This window comes from Pan troglodytes, chromosome 14 (assembly GCF_028858775.2).
Source record: "Pan troglodytes isolate AG18354 chromosome 14, NHGRI_mPanTro3-v2.0_pri, whole genome shotgun sequence".
Lineage (NCBI taxonomy): Eukaryota > Metazoa > Chordata > Mammalia > Primates > Hominidae > Pan > Pan troglodytes.
Window position 1 is genome coordinate 73,556,796 of NC_072412.2, and position 16,022 is coordinate 73,572,817.

A 16,022-nucleotide genomic window follows, 5' to 3' on the forward strand; every position below is an offset into this window, starting at 1 on the left:
CATGTTGGCCAGGCTAGTATCAAACTCCTGACCTCGTGATCCAAATGCCTCAGCCCCCCAAAGTGCTAGGATTACAGGCTTCAGCCACCTCATCTAGCCGCCATTACTTTAAGGAACCATCTAGGAACAAAATATACACACAGCATTATTTTGTGTGTGTATTCACAAAATATACACACAGCATTAAGGGCTGGTTTTTATCTTTTATTTTTCAAATCCTCTTTTCTTCCCTAGGTGTCCAAGTCACACAGAGCCACGGAATCTCACAGGTGTCTGAGAATTCCTCCTCCTGGGACTCTCAGAGGATCCAGAACTGCAGCCCGTCCTCGCTGGGCTGTCCCGGTCCATGTATCTGGTCACGGTGCTGAGGAACCTGCTCATCATCCTGGCTGTCAGCTCTGACTCCCACCTCCACACCCCCATGTACTTCTTCCTCTCCCACCTGTGCTGGGCTGACATCGGTTTCACCTCGGCCACGGTTCCCAAGATGATTGTGGACATGCAGTCGCATAGCAGAGTCATCTCTTATGCGGGCTGCCTGACACGGATGTCTTTCTTGGTCCTTTTTGCATGTATAGAAGACATGCTCCTGACTGTGATGGCCTATGACTGCTTTGTAGCCATCTGTCGCCCTCTGCACTACCCAGTCATCGTGAATCCTCACCTCTCTGTCTTCTTAGTTTTGGTGTCCTTTTTCCTTAGCCTGTTGGATTCCCAGCTGCACAGTTAGATTGTGTTACAATTCACCGTCTTCAAGAATGTGGAAATCTCTAATTTTGTCTGTGAGCCATCTCAGCTTCTCAACCTTGGCTGTTCTGACAGCGTCATCAATAGCATATTCTTATATTTCGATAGTACTATGTTTGGTTTTCTTCCCATTTCAGGGATCCTTTTGTCTTACTATAAAATTGTCCCCTCCCTTCTAAGGATTTCATCATCAGATGGGAAGTATAAAGCCTTCTCCACCTGTGGCTCTCACCTGGCAGTTGTTTGCTTATTTTATGGAACAGGCATTGGCGTGTACCTGACTTCAGCTGTGTCACCACCCCCCAGGAATGGTGTGGTGGCGTCAGTGATGTACACTGTGGTCACCCCCATGCTGAACCCTTTCATCTACAGCCTGAGAAACAGGGACATTCAAAGCGCCCTCTGGAGGCTGCGCAGCAGAACAGTCGAATCTCATGATCTGTTCCATCCTTTTTCTTGTGTGGGTAAGAAAGGGCAACCACATTAAATCCCTGCATCTGCAAATCCTGCTCCTTAGTCACATTATTTTTGTGGCTTGATGGCTTTTATTCCTTTCCGCATTTCCTATGTGAATATTGTTTTCTTCGTTATGCCTTTAACTGGAATGGGTGAGTATTCTGGGATCCTTTGTTTAGCAGAAACCTCATGACTGAATCCTCTATACCTAGGCGGCCTCCTTTAGTTTCTGAACAATAACCCTGTCATCCAGGTGGAATCACAACCATCTTTTTATATACGTGAAGTCCTCAATTCATTTTGGAATTCCCTGAAAGTTGACTTTATGGAAACAATGTACAGCAGGTCCTCCAACACCATTGGTGCATTCAAAGTTGTGTAGTTATAATGTTGGAGAGGAATAAGTGGTTTCACTACACCTAATTTTGCTTCAAGGTGAAGTTTCCAAGAGACTTTCAGAGATGTTAAGTGAGGACATGCTGTACATCCAATTCATATCCTCTTCCAGAGTTCACATGTAATTTCTTTATAAACTGCTTCTAGAGAATCTATTTAGGCAGGTTATGTGTAGAGAGATCCATGTGACCAGTCCTCAATCTTGGCTTTGAGTCAAATCACCTGGGGAGCTTACAAATGATGAGGCCTGGGTCTCATTACCTGAGATTCTGATTTCCCGGCACCTGTGTGAGTATGTGGATTTTTTTTTTTTTTTTTAAAGCATCAGAGGTGGTTGCAATGACGAAGTTTTTAAGGCATCAAGCTCCAATGAGTAAGAACAGAAGTTAATTGTAATATGATTTCTTCAAATATTATCTTCAAATGCATTGTCCATCAACACCATACAAATGTCTATTATGCTGTTGTTTCTTACCATTTAGCATTTTCTATTTTTTTCTTTTTCTTTTTTTTTTTCTTTTTGAGGCAGAGTTTCACTCTTGTTGCCCAGGCTGGAGTGCAATGGCACGATCTCGGCTCACTGCAACCTCTGCCTCCCGTATTCAAGCGATTCTCCTGTCTCAGCCTTCCAAGTAGCTGGGATTACAGGCATGCGCTACCATGCCCGGCTAATTTTTTTTTTCGGTATTTTTAGTACAGACAGTGGTTCTCCATATTGGTCAGGCTGGTCTTGAACTCCCGACCTCAGGTGATCCGCCCGGTTCCGCCTCCCAACGTTCTGGCGTGTTACAGGCGTGAGCGACCACGCCCAGCCACCACTTAGCATTTTCATTTTACATTTGTTGAAATTATAGATTTATACACACTTTGATTGCTGCTTTGTGATACACTTGCATATACATAAGATGGGAAATAGAAAAGAATAAAATGGGCACAGTATCCCTGAAGTTTCACATTCCGAGACATGTTAAAAATATTTGCTCTTTAGAAATTTGTTTCAATTGAGAAACTGTGGTATACACACCCAATGAAGTATTATTCAGCCTAAAAAGGCATAAACAAAATCCTCTCCACTGCAGACAAAATGGATGAGATTGCAGGTCTGTATATTAAGTGAAATAAGCCAGGCAGAGAATGACAAATATTTCATATCCTCACTTCTATGTAGGAACAAAAAAGAAAATCTTGGCCAGGTGTGGTGGCTCAGGCCTGTAATCCCAGCACTGTGGGAGGCCGAGTCGCACGGATCACTTGAGGCCAGGAGTTCGAGACCCACCTGGCCAACATGGTGAAACCCCGACTCTACTGAAAACGCAAACAATTAGCCGGGCGTGGTGACGCGTGCCTGTAGTCTCACCTACTCCGAGGGCTGAGCCCCAAGAAGCACTTGAACTCGGGAGGCGGAGGTTGCAGTGAGCCCAGATTGTGCCTGTATACTCCAACCTGGGCAACAGAAAGAGACTCCATCACACACCTACACACAAAAGGAATCTCAGGAAGGTGGAAAGTATAAAGGTGGTTAGCAGATGCTAGGAAGAAAACAAGTGGGATGGGGAATGAAGAGAGGTGGATAATTGGGTCCCAAAATACAGAAAGATGGAATAAGTGAGTTCTAGTGTTTGATAGTACAGTATGAAAATTTTAGTTCACAAGAATTTCTGGCATATTTCCAGATGCTTTGGTAAGAAGCTTCCTAACTTTCTCATTATGCTGGTTTTTCAGCTATTCTCTTTCTGCTCTCGAAATCATGCTGGATTTTTCGTTTTTGGTTTTTTGTTTTGAGACAGAGTTTCGCTCTTGTTTGCCCAGGCTGGAGTGTAATGGTGCAATCTTGGCTCACCGCAACCTCTGCCTCCTGGGTTCAAGCGTTTCTCCTGCCTCCATCTCCCGAGCAGCTGGGATTACAGGCATGCCCCAGCACGCCCAGCTAATGTTGTATTTGTAGTAGAGATGGGGGGTTTCTTCCTGTCTGTCAGGCTGGTCTTGAACTCCTGACCTTAGGTGATCCGCCCTCCTTGGCCTCCCAAAGTGCTTGGATTACAGGCGTGAGCAACCGCTCCCGGCCCATGCTGCATCCTTATCTGTTGTCTGTTGTTGTTTGTTTGTTTGTTTTTGAGCCCAGAAATAACTTCTCATCTATGTGTTCAAATGATTTTTAACATGAGTGCTAAGAAAGTCCATTGGTGGAAAAGCAGCCTTTTCAAGAAATGGTGATGGAGAAACTTGATTTCCACATGCAGAAGAATGAAGGTGGACTCTATGTCACACCAGGTGCAAAAATGAACACAAACTGGATCAAAGACCTAACCCCAAGTGCTGAAAGTATAATATGCCTAAAAGAAAACATTGGCCACACTTTCATGACATCAGATTGGGCAATGCTTTCTGGGATATGACACCAAAAGCATAGGCAACAAAGGAAAATTAGATTCCTTGGATGACATCAAAATGACAGACACTTTTGTGCATCAGCAAACACTGTGAACTGAGTGAAAAGATAACCCATGGATTAGGAAAAATATTCAAAAATCATATCTCTGAAAAGAGGCTGATATGCATCATATACAAAGAACAGCTAGAACTGAACAACAAGAAACCCAAAGCATCCCATGAACAATGGTCAGAAGACTCGAGTAGACGTGTCCCTAAAGAAGATACAGCAATGGCCAATAAGCATCTAAAATGATGTTCAAAATCACTGATCATAGGGAAGCGCAAATCAAACCAAGAATGTGATACCACACATTTGGATGGATATGATAAACAAAGAAGCATTGGTGAAACTAGAGGGAAGTAGGAATGCTGGAATCTGATTGGAGGGAATATAAAACCGTGAAGGAACAGGGAAACTACTATGGCGTGTACTGGAAAAAGTAGAAACAGGATTATCAGATGTTCCCGCAGTTGCACTTGTGGGTACCTGCCAAAAAGAATTAGAAGCCAGGAGTGGAAGAGAGATTTGTACACCCAAATTCATAGCAGCACTACTCACAACATCCAAAATGTGGAAGGAGCCCAAGGGTTCGTGGACAGATGAATTAAAAGGCACACTGCAGTTCATTCATGCAGTGGAAGACTATTCAGCCTTAAAAAGGCAGGCACTTCTGGCCGGTGCGGTGGCTCACGCCTGTAATCCCAGCATCTTGGAAGACCCAGGTGGGTGGATCGCCTGAGGCCAGGAATTCAAGACCAGCCTGGCCATCTTGGTGAAACCCTGTCTCTACTGAAAATGCAAAACATTAGACGAGCGTGGTGGCGTGTGCCTATACTCCCAGCTACTCGGGAGGCTGAGGCACAAGAATCGCTGGAACCCGGGAGACGGAGGTTGCAGTGAGCCCAGATTGTGCCACTGCACTCCAGCCTGTGTGACAGAGTGAGACTCCATGTAAATACAAAACAAAACAAAACCAAAAAAAAAAAACACCCAAACAACCAGACAGGCACTTCTGACACAGGCTGCAACACGAATGAACCTGGAAGACATTCTCGTCAGTGAAATAAATAAATCCCAAAAGGATAAACACGACCAGGCTCAGTGGCTCGCACCTGTAACCCCAGCACTTTGGGAGGCTGAGGCAGGCGGATCACTTAAGGTCAGGAGTTCGAGACCAGCCTGGCCAATATGGTGAAAGCTCGTCTCTATTAAAAATACAAAAATTAGCTGGGTGTGGTGGCACACACCTGTAATCCCAGCTACTCGGGAGACTGAGACACAAGAATCGCTTGAACCCACCATGTGGAAGTTGCAGTCAGCCGAGACCACGCCACTGCACTCCAGCCTGGGCGACAGAGAAAGACTCTGTCTCCAAAACAAACAAACCAAAAAAATTAAACACGGTGTGATTCCACTTATATCACGTGTCTAGAGTAGTTAAACTTACAGAGTTACAAAATAGAATGGTGGCCCCCAGGGGTGGGCGAGAGAGAGAGGAATGGAGAGGTTGGTTAATAGGTGCAATTTCCATTTTCAAGGATAAAACTGTTCTGGAGATGATGGCGGTGATTGTTGCTAAACAATGTGAATGTACCTAATGTGATTAAACTGTAAACTGAAAAATAGTGGAAATTGTAAATATTTATACTGGCCATTCTATATGAAATAATCTATATTTATAATTTATAACATTTATACGTGGTATACTTTCCCATAATAAAAGGTGAAAATTAAAGCACTTGAATCTTGTGAAAGAAAAGAAAGAAGCGAATAATACACACAAGCTCTCTCCTGATTAGAGGAAGAGCCCCAAAGCTTCTATGGACACTCACTTTTCTCTTCTTCTTCCTGCATGATGATGAGGAAATCCTTAGAGCTTGGGGAACTTGGGTGACTGGCTAATGAAGAGCTCGGTGCCCTGAGCCCCCAGGCCATAGAATAGTAAATACTCAGTCTGTGCCTCCAGCCCTCCTGTGTGAGGTTGCAGTCCTGTGGGCTCCACAACCGTCACCTGTATCAGGAGGCTCATGTCTCACCCTGTCTTCTGGCCAGCCTTGAGGACGGAGTCTGAGCCTCCAATGTGCACCACTCAGGGAGGACAGCTGACCTGTTCTCCGTGGTCATGGCCCAGCAGAGGGGAAGGGCAGTGCAGTGAGTGCTGAGGGACGGTCGGGAGCCTTGTTTGTTTCCTCATCCTCAGGACCAACAGGAGAGTGCCGTGGGCAGATGGGAGGAGGCCAATGTGCGAACTGTCAGCTCAGCAGACTGTGGAGTTTCCGTTCTTGGTTGTGGTGGAGGGTCTCTCTCAGGAATCTTCTTCAAAATTTTGCTTCCCTCCCCCACTGGTTGTCCTTTTCATAGACATCTCACCCACGATAGCAGGGAATGAGTCCCTCTAAACTATTCCCTCAGAACAACAAAAAGATGATGAAGGTGATGATGAGGATAAAGAGGATGGTGACAGACACCACAGCATCATGAACCCTTACTGAGGGCTTCCTAAAGGCCAGGCTCTGAGCTCTGTGCTCTCTGCAGCTTGTTTCATTTCATCTGCGTAGTCTCCCAGTTATTAGTGCACATTTCAGGATTATTTTACAGACTAGAAAAGGAGCAACACATTTTCATATAACTTGTACCAGATCATGAAGTCAAAAAGGGTGAAGCCCAATTTGAACCAGGCAGTCTAAGGCCAGACACATGGCATCTGGCCAGTCCTCTCCCTGCATCCACCCTGCCCCCTCCAATCCTTGTCACTCAGGACGATGCCCCTGCTCACTGTGCCCTTCCCTTTTGGGGTTCCTTGTAGACCACAGCTAGACCAGTGGGTGCCACAATCACTGTGTCAGGTATGGAAAGGGAAGCTGAGATCACATCAAAGATTCCAGAAAGAATTGGCACAGGATCATTCGGGATGCATCTCTCCCTTGCCCCTGTTCCTGGCTTTCCTTACAGCTCTTGACTTCCTCATAGGAGTCATAAATTCGGGGTTTGGCTTCCGTTCCTATTGAGGAAACTGGAAACCATTTCAAAAATGCTCCTCAGATGTGCCTGTGGTTAAGACCTCTGAGCTCTGTTGAAAACTTTTGGAAGCTGGGCACAATGGCTCACGCCTGTAATCCCAGCACTTTGGGAGGCTGAGGCAGGCGAATCACAAGGTCAGGTGTTCGAGACCAGCCTGGCCAATATGGTGAAACCCCGTCTCTCCTAAAAAGAGAAAAAAATGAGCCGGGCGTGGTGGTGGGCGCCTGTAATCTCAGCTACTCAGCAGGCTGAGGCAAGAGAATAGCTTGAACCTGGGACGCGGAGGTTGCAGTGAGCCGAGATGACTGCACTGCACTCCAGCCTGGGCAACAGAACGAGACTCCATCTGAAAAACAAAAACAAAAGCAAAAACAAAAACAAAAACAAAAAAGAATGCACAACACTTTGAGAATTGGGAGACCATCAAGTATAGCGCCTGGGACTTAGAGTCTGGCCATTAATTTTCAATACCACCCTTTCAACTTCTCTGTATGGCAAGGGGTGAGACGTCCATCCTCTGAGACAGCACTCTCATCTGAGTTGATTTCTAGTTGATCCAATGGAAGCGAGTGATGATTAAACCGATCGTGGGTGCCCACTGCGTGATCTCTATGTGATGGATGCATAAAGTCAAGGCAAAGTGAATTTTAGATACATTCGTTAATATTTTCAGCTTAAACTCCATACGGTTCAACGTAAATATCCCCTGACCTGAAGTTCTGGTTTCCCTGCACTCCAGACAGGACATTTTCTTTTGTCCTTATCTCAGTAAGTACTGAGTATTGTGAGAGGAACAAGTGAGTCTCTTTTGTTTCTGATTCCCCAGAGCCTGTGTCTTGCTTGCCACATAGGAGATAGCAAAAGTAAACATCTCTGTGAATTACTGAATTGACACTTCCTTGGTTCACAAAAATTGGCTGTCATCAGTGTGAAGTCAGTGTGACAGAGCGTGTGTTTTTGGTTTTTTGTTTTTTGAGACGGAGTTTTGCTCTTATTGCCCAGGCTGGAGTGCAGTGGTGTGATCTCAGCTCACTGTAGCCTCTGCCTCCCGGGTTCAAGCCATTCTCCTGCCTCTGTCTCCTGAGTAGCGGGGACTACAGGCACGCGCCACCATACTGGGCGAAGATTTGTAGTTTCAGTAGAGGCGGGGTTTCACCATGTTGGCCGGGATGGTCTTGATCTCCTGACCTCGTGATCCGCCCTCCTCGGCCTCCCAAAGTGCTGGGATCACAGGCGTGAGCCACCGCGTCCGGCCAAACGTTCTGATGAAAACTCTAAGTCCACCGAAGCTAAGGACAGGAGGTATAGCTTCCATGAATTTTAAAACCAGACCCACCGATTTGAGTAAGCAATTACTCTCTTGAAGGAGAAAAGTCAGAAAACGTAATGATGAAATCACTAGGACCTAACTGGCCTGTGGAACTATTTTCTGCTTATGAACTATCAACTTTAATTTCATTTCCAGATGGCATGGTCTCAGCAGTTATACAGTGTTTACAGATGTTCTAAATCAAGGGAATTTGTATCAATCTATTCAAATAAAATAAAATATTTGAGTTCTTAAACTCCTTTAATTAGGATAACCTTTTTCTTATAGTGAAGAGAATGGTTTTATTACATAGTTTCCTTCGGTAAAGATAGGCTGTCTTTTCTAGCAGTTAGGAATTTCTTATATATGATGATCTGGTTCTTGGAACATTCTTGAATCTAGTGTCTCTGAGGCAGGTGTGTACAGCAAGAAGTGAAGAACACAGAAATCAATGATGAAAGCATTAGAAGACAATTGAGTTTGTCAGAACTGCAAAATATTGCTGAGTGTGGATTGCTCTGAAATCTGAAAACATTACTTGTGAATTGCTTCTATCCAAAATGCAGACACGATGCTGGGTGTTGGTTTACTTGTTTCCGATTTCTCAACCCTCTTTTCTAGGCAAAAGGTGTCCAATCTCTACAGACCCACAGAATCTAACAGATCTCTCTATATTCCTCCTCCTAGAACCTCAGAGGATCCAGAACGACAGCCGGTCATCGCTGGGCTGTTCCTGTCCATGTGCCTGGTCACGGTGCTGGGGAACCTGCTCGTCATCCTGGCCGTCAGCCCTGACTGCCACCTCCACACCGCCATGTACCTCTGCCTCTCCAACCTGTCCTTGCCTGACATCGGTTTCACCTCCACCACGGTCCCCAAGATGATTGTGGACATCCAGTCTCACAGCAGAGTCGTGTCCTATGCAGGCTGCCTGACTCAGATGTCTCTCTTTGCCATTTTTGGAGGCATGGAAGAGAGACATGTTCTTCAGTGTGATGGCCTATGACCGGTTTGTAGCCATCTGTCACCCTCTATATCATTCAGCCATCATGAACCCGTGTTTCTGTGGCTTTCTAGTTTTGTTGTCATTTTTTTTTTCTCTCAGTCTTTTAGACGCCCAGCCACGCAACTTGATTGCCTTACAAATGACCTGCTTCAAGGATGTGGAAATTCCTAATTTCTTCTGTGACCCTTCTCAACTCCCCCATCTTGCATGTTGTGACACCTTCACCAATAACATAATCCTGTATTTCCCTGCTGCCATATTTGGTTTTCTTCCCATCTTGGGGACCCTTTTCTCTTACTATAAAATTGTTTTCTCCATTCTGAGGGTTTCATCATCTGGTGGGAAGTATAAGGCCTTCTCCACCTGTGGGTCTCACCTGTCAGTGGTTTGCTGATTTTATGGAACAGGCGTTGGAGGGTACCTCAGTTCAGATGTGTCATCTTCCACGAGAAAGGCTGCAGTGGCCTCAGTGATGTACACGGTGGTCACCCCCATGCTGAACCCCTTCATCTACAGCCTGAGAAACAGGGATATTAAAAGTGTACTGCGGCGGCCGCACGGCAGCACGGTCTAATCTCGATATCTTCTTATCTGTTCCATTCCTTTTGTAGTGTGGGTTAAAAAAGGCAGCAAGGTCAAATAAGAATGATATCACAGGGTGAACACCCACTGTGATATTAGGAGTAATACCTCCCTAGGATATAGAATATACTGTCACAGAGTATACACACATGGGGTACACCCACTGTGATATTAGAAGCAATATCTCCCTAAAGTATGAGGAAAAATATCACAGGGTGTGCACACTGTGTGATATGAGGAGTAATATTTACCCTGGATATTACGACTAATATCAAGGGTGTACACACACGGGGTACACGCATTGTGATACCAGGAGTTGTATCTCCCTAGGATATTACGAATACTATCACAGGGTATACACTATGTGCGTACATCCACTGTGATATTTGAAGTAATATCTCTCTATGAGATTGCAAATAACATCAAAGCGTGTACACCCCTGTGACATATTAGGAGTAACATCCTTCTAGGGTATTACATATAACGTCACAACGTGTACACCTTCTGTGATGTTTTACACTCTTTGTGACATTAAGAGAAACATCCCCTTTGGATATTATGAATAATGACACAGGAGGGGTACACACATGGTGTACACCGCCTGTGTCATCAGGAGTAACATTCCCCTAGGATATTATGAATAATATCACAGCAGGTGTACACACATGGTGTACACTCCATGTGACATTCGGAAGAGCATGCCCCTAGGATATTAGGAAAAGTATCACAGGCGTTGAATACCCATTTTTAATGCATAATGTCACCCCCGGTGACATTAAAAATAACATCCCCCTTGGATATTACGAATAATATGACAGGGAGTACACCCCGTGTGACATTAAGAGTAACATCCCCCGAGGATATAATGAATAATATCAGAAGGTGTCCATGCATTGTGACCTTAGTAGTAACATCTCTTTAGGATATTACAAATAATACCACAGGGTGTACAGGCATTGTGACATTAGTAGTAACATCCTGCTGGGATATGACGAGTCATATCACAGGGTGTACACCCCCGTGACAATAGTAGCAACATTCCCCTAGAATATTAGGAATAATATCACAGGAGGTACAGCCCCTGTGATTTACGAGTAGCATGTCTATAGAATATTACAACTCATATCACTGTGTGACTCTGTGTACATCCCGTGTGACTTTAGGAGTAACATCCCACAAAACTATGATGAAAAATATCACAGGGTGAACACCCCCTGTGACCTGAGGAATAACGTACTTTTAGGATATTATGAATGATGTGACAAGGTGTACACACCCTGTGACGTTAGGAGCACTATCCATCTAGGATGTTAGGAAGAAATTCACACGGAACACACCCCCTGTGACATTAGGATATGACAAATAATATCACAGGGTGTACACGCATCGTGACATTAGTGCTAATATCCCTCTGGTACACTATGAATAATATCACAGGGTGTACATCCCTGTGACATTAGGAGTAACATCCCCCTAGAATAGTAAGAATAATACCACGGGGTGTACACCCCCTGTGACATGAGGAGTATCATCTCGCTAGAATATTACGAATAATGTCACAGGGTGTTATCGTCTGTGCCAATAGGAGTATAGACCCCTGGGAAATTATGAATACTATCACAGGGTGTACAGCCCTGTGGCATTAGGAGTAACATCTCTCTGGAATATCACGAATAACATCACAATGTGTACACCCCCTGTGTCATTAAAAGTAAAATTGCCCCAGGATATTACGAAATAGAACACAGAGAGGACACCCCATGTGACATTAGAAGTAACATCCCCCTAGGATATAACGAATAAGATCAGAGAATGCACCTGCATTGGGACATCAGTAGTAACATCTCTTCAGGACAGTACGAATAATATCAAAGGGTGTACGCATTGTGAAATTAGTAGTGAACTCCCGCTAGGATATTAGGAATTTTATCACAGGGTCTACACGCCCTGTGACATTAGCAGTAAAGTTTTCCTAGAAGATTACGAAGAATATTAAAGGGTGTACAGGACCTGTGAATTACGAGTAACATTTCCATAGCATATTGCACGAAACATCACTGTGTTCACGCTGTGTGACATTAGGGGTAACACCCCACAAAATTATAACGAATAATTTCACAAGGTGTGCACCCTCTGTGACATTAAAAGTAACATTTCCCTAGAATATGACGACAATATCACAGAGTGTATACCCTCTGTGATATGAGGAGTGACATCTTATGAGGATAACACGAGTAATTTGACAAGGTGTACAAACCCTGTGACATAAGGAGTGACATCCCTCTAGGACATTATGAATAATATCAAAAGGAACATACCCCGTGTGACAATAAAAGCAACCTCCCCTTAGGAGAATAACACCACAGGGTGTACACACAATGTGACATTATTATGAAGGTAAAGCTAGGCTATTGGGAATAACATCACAGCGTACAGAATCCTGTGACATCAGGTTTAACATTCCCCTACAAAATTGCGAATAATATTGAAGGGTGTACACCCCCTGCGACTTTAGCAGCCGCATCTTGCTAGAATATGGAAGGTAATGTCCCAGGGTGTGAACCGAGGGTGGCAGTATAGAAAGGATCCTAGGAAAAATCGGGGAGTAATATCACCCCTCTCCCCCCCACCAGATATTACGATCCACATCGCAGGGGGGCGGGCGACCCAAGCGATGCGGGGAGTCATATCACCCCCAACTCCCCCCCTGGATATTACCATCCACATCTCAGGGGGGCGGGCGCCCCCACACCCCCCCAATGCGGGGAGTAATATCACCCACCTCTCCCCACCGGATATGAGGATCCACAACGCAGGGCGATAGGCGCCCCCCGCGACGCGGGGAGTCATATCACCCCCCTCTCGCCCCTTGGATATGACGATCCACATCGCAGGGGTGTGAGGCACCCCCCGCGATGTGGGGAGTAAGAGACAGCCCCTCTTCCCCACTGGATATGAAGATTCACATAGCAGGGGGGTGAGGCACCGCCCGTGATGCGGGGAGAAGGAGCCAGCCCCTCTCCCCCTCTGGTTTTTAGGATGCGCGGTGGACTCTCAGCCTGTTTACCATATTGTGAGTAAGATCATCTCCCCCTCTGGAGATTATGAACTGTTTCACAGACGGGTGTACACCCGTCTGTATTGGGAGTAATATCATCCTCTTCCTCCCTGAATATTAAGAACAGTGTCACAGGGGTGTTTCTACTCCCTGGGATATCGCGTGTCATATCCTCCTCTCCCACATTGCAATTAGAGACAATATCAGTGGGGGCGTGTCCACCTTCTGCGATATTGAAAGTAATATCATGCTCTTCCCTCCAGGATCATGTGAACAATATCCATGGGGGGTGTCCACTTTCTGCCATATATGTAGTCATATCACCCCCTCCGCCTTGGAATATTATTAAGGACCATCTCACACGGGGGTGTACACTTCCTGCGATATTGGGAGTACTATCAACCTCTCGGCCTCTGAATATTAGGAAGAATATCACAGGGTGGGTGTACACCTCCTGCTCTATTATGGGGAGTCATATCTATCTATTATGGGGAGTAATATCATCCTCTCCCTTTCAGGATATTAATAACAATTTCACAGGCTGGGTGAACACAGCCTGCGATGCTGGAATTATTATCATCCTCTCCCCCTCGGGATACTAGGAACAATATCACAGAAGAGGTGTACACTCCCTGCGATATTGAGAGTAATATCATAGGCTTCTTCCGTGAATATTAGGAGCAATATCACCGGGTGGCTGTACCTTGATTGCTATGTTGGCAGTCATGTCATACTCTATCCGCTGGGTATTAGGATCGGTGTCACAGGGTGAGTGTACACCTACTGCGATATGAAAACTATTACAATGCTCTCCATCCCTGGATATTAGGAACAATATCACAGGTAGGTGTCCACCCCCTGCAGTATTAGCAGTAATAATATTATGAATTATTAAACATCAGTCTTATTAATAATCAATGATAATATTAATTAATAGTATAACGTTATTAATCATTAATGATTATTTTCAAGATATGATTATGCATGATTAAAATTAATTATTAATATTAATGTCACTTTTAATATTAGTTATTAATCTTAATATTAATTATTTTTTATTACCAACATCACTTATGATTGATTGAAGTAACATTAATTACAGATATCATTATTTTATTATTAATAGTGATATTGCTATTAATTATTAACAGTAACCATTAATATTTTTCATCCGTACTGTTTTACTGTCTCTACTGTAATTATTAATATCGATGATTACTATTAATTGTTATTATATCTATTAATATTAATAATTAATATAACTGTTCCCCATATCCATGGGGGAGAGGATATTACTCCCAATATCGCAGAAAGTGTACACCCCTCTACGATGTTACTCCTAATAGCCAGGGGGTAGAGGATGACATTATTGAAAATAGCGCAGTGGGTGTACATCCCTTCAGTCATCTTGTTCCTAGATGGTTCCTAAAATTAGGAATATTATTTTAATGCTATGATTCCAGCATTACTAGAATCATATTGGACACAAGCAGGGCCTGGACTTAGGCTGAGAAAAATGCCCCCTATGCTATTTGACAGGGCACCCTGACGTCATGTTCTCTAGGACTTCTGACATATTGAGTCTTCTCGATCCTCCACTTCTTTTTTGGATCATTTTGTTTATTTCTTTGACCAAACAGATACTCGATAATTTCCAAGGATTCCATGCTTATTATCACTCTCCATAGGACACAACATTTCTTTACAAAAAAAAAAAAAAAAAAAAGAGGAGTGGTTGGCTACTACAAATTTCTGGTTAGTAATAATTATCTAACTGACCTTTGCTATTTTGCTTTCCAGTGTAGTCACTTATGCCACTCTTTCTTGAGTGACCCTATTTACCAACCATCAGGACACTCCAAAACCTCTCTTAAAAACCTTTTTTTTTCAGTTCCCCTTTCTAACTTTGTTTACGGACTTTCGTGTTTTCACTGTTCACCTGTACTACAAATGAGCTTTGTAATTCCTTGAAACTTTTAATTTGAATAACCTTTACATGCTCTATATTTTAGTTTCATGCCTACATACAAACTATCTATCTGATTTACCTCTTCAATAAAAAAGAGACTCCTCTAAAATGCAGTGCACATCTGATGTCTGCACAGTTCAAAGCAAAGGCATGCAGACTTGAAATTTTGTTTTAACTCTATAGGTTTTCTGTAAGAACAAGACATAGAGTGCCTTTGTTTTATATCATTAATGCACACATAAAATGCTTTCCTTATCTCTTCTTCACCTGATACCAAAAGCATATAAGCTCTTTCTTAAAAAGAGCATATAAAGAAAAGAATATGTTTAAAAACTACAAATTCTCATCCACTAGTAAAAACTTAAGAATTAGTTTTTTAAGAGACTACACAGACAAAATTAATGCCTTTCATGGTCCGTCATGCCTTTCTTGGAAATGTATCCCTTCTATTATTTTCTTTCATGCTTTAGAGGTTGACACCATATAGGACTGTCAACTCTTGAAGCTCTGATTATTGCAATAATGTTAAATGAGTCCAAACACAATTTCTGTATCCTGTAATATATTCTGAACACTACAGCTTTTGTAACTTCCTAAAATAACCATGATCATGTAATTTCCTTGTGAAAATATCTATAAAAATTTCTAATAAATTAAGTTTTTGTCATTTATTCATTGAATAAATATTTGATGCTTACTAAGGTCTATTCTATACTGTAGGTCACATGGATACAGTAATAAATAAAACATAAAATGTCTCTGATGTCATGAACCTTAAATTCTAATTTTACTAAGTACAGAGTAATATGATGGAAAGTGATAGGTGAAGGGTACTTTCTTTGACCAAAGAAAGGCCCTCTAAGCTGTTGACATGCTAGTTAATTTATCTAGGGAGACAGCCAGGAAAACGAATGGAAGGAGCATATTGTAGACAAAATGCGACAAGTAGGGTCGAGATGCTAGGGCAAAAACAGAGACGATCTTTCCAGCCCTAGAACATAAAGAGGAGACTGGCAAAAGATGATTTAAAAAAGGGAAGTCAGG

General features: G+C 43.4%; 2 pseudogenes; both read left to right on the plus strand.

Annotated features, from left to right (window-relative positions):
• Positions 1 to 252: 252 nt before the first annotated feature.
• On the plus strand, positions 253 to 1,264 carry LOC134808232 (olfactory receptor 7E24-like; annotated as a pseudogene).
• Positions 1,265 to 9,140: 7,876 nt separating this feature from the next.
• LOC739960 (olfactory receptor 7E24-like) lies at positions 9,141 to 9,943 on the plus strand (annotated as a pseudogene).
• The last annotated feature ends 6,079 nt before the right edge of the window (positions 9,944 to 16,022 follow it).